Source organism: Etheostoma cragini, chromosome 10 (genome assembly GCF_013103735.1).
Source record: "Etheostoma cragini isolate CJK2018 chromosome 10, CSU_Ecrag_1.0, whole genome shotgun sequence".
NCBI lineage: Eukaryota > Metazoa > Chordata > Actinopteri > Perciformes > Percidae > Etheostoma > Etheostoma cragini.
The window spans coordinates 29,195,944-29,197,474 of record NC_048416.1 but is presented as its reverse complement, the minus strand read 5'-3'; the positions used below and the strand labels follow the sequence as shown (position 1 = coordinate 29,197,474).

At 41.9% G+C, this 1,531-nt stretch overlaps 1 protein-coding gene across 1 annotated transcript in view; it reads left to right on the top strand.

The window, feature by feature from the left end:
• mgat4b (alpha-1,3-mannosyl-glycoprotein 4-beta-N-acetylglucosaminyltransferase B) overlaps nt 1–1,531 on the top strand; it is a gene marked incomplete at its 5' end in the record, with an annotated part of 14,391 nt that overhangs the window by 7,803 nt on the left and 5,057 nt on the right. The window lies entirely within an intron of this gene.

Sequence of the window (1,531 nt, the reverse complement as noted above, 5' to 3'; positions counted from 1 at the left end):
TTCAATTTGAGTTTTTTTTTTTTTAAACCAGGGCTGGCGTGTTCAGGCTGGGGGGGTGGGGGGGTGGGGGGGTGGGGAAGCTGCATTTAACCTCCATCTGTGAACAGCTCCATGCGGGTAGGCCTCCGAGTTCAATCTCCACAACGAGGAGGGAGGCGCTGGTCCGAGACCGGCGGATCGATGTCCAATCGATGGGAGCAGATTGCAGCTCCATTTACACTACGACACTGTTTAGTAAGCCGCTGACATCATTTGGGAAAACATGATTTTTGTAATATACTAATTTGTTTTGACACTTGTTTGTATTTCTTAGTTTTTTTATCCTGACGTTTTCTTGTTTTTTTGCATTTTTTGTCACTTTTTGTTTAACTTTATCTTTCAAAAAGTAGAACACAACAAATGTAGAAGATTATACATTTTCACTCCTGCCACCTAATGAGAAGCAAAAACATGTAAGATGTTTCTATTTTTAAGGCCCATAATTTAGGTAGGGTTTCTACAATGTACGGGGGTGGAGCCCCCCCCCCCCCCTGCAACCAGCCTGCTGCAGACAACGATAAGGTAAAATAATAGAAATTGAGGTACTGACTTAGCAAAGGTACTCAAGCAAGAAACAAAAGACTTGGAATGAAATGTGCCTTTGGATTCAACATCACACACACACACACACACACACATGCACACACGCACACACACATGCACACACACACACGCACACACTCTCTAATTACCTTGAGCTTCTGTATTTTTCCAGCCAGAGACGAGTGCGTGCCGACATGTTGGAAGAGAGACGGTTTGAAGCGAATCCTCAGGTTTGCTTTCTGCCTGTCGCAGTGTTTCTGACGGAGACACAAACACGCACAATCACAAACACGCACAATCACAAACACGCACAATCACAAACACGCACAATCACAAACACGCACAATCACAAACACGCACAATCACAATCACACCCGTTAAATGCTCGCTACAAACCAGGGATGAGCGAGTACAGCATCATCTGTATCTGTTTACCACATGAATTATCTGTATCTGTATCCGTACTCGGAGTGGGCGGGGCCTAAACCGGAAGTGGTCAGATTTAACCCGGAAGTGGGTCGGGTTGTCTTGAAATGTGCGAGGCTTTAACCGGTATGTTATTTAAGCATGCAACTAGTATGAGTTGATCAGAAATTGTTATATTTATTGCTGATTTGAAAACTATTTACATGAAAGCATCGAGCTTCAGATCAATGGTGTTGTCATGGTAACAAACAAACTATATACAGAACGTTTTGCAACAATGAATACAACACATGCCGTTGCAATTATGAAGTAAAATGTAATGAACAAGTGTTTTCATACTCAGTATAACTTTATTTTTTTAACTTTTAACTTTTTTATGATCAGTGTGATTTTTTTTTGTTTTTGGTTCTTTTTTATTTTTTTTATTTCCACACCAGGTATATGTGTGTGTGTGTGTGTGTGTGTGCGTGTGCTTGTGTGTGTGTGTGTGTAAGAGAGAGACACAGAGAGAGAGAGAGGGGGG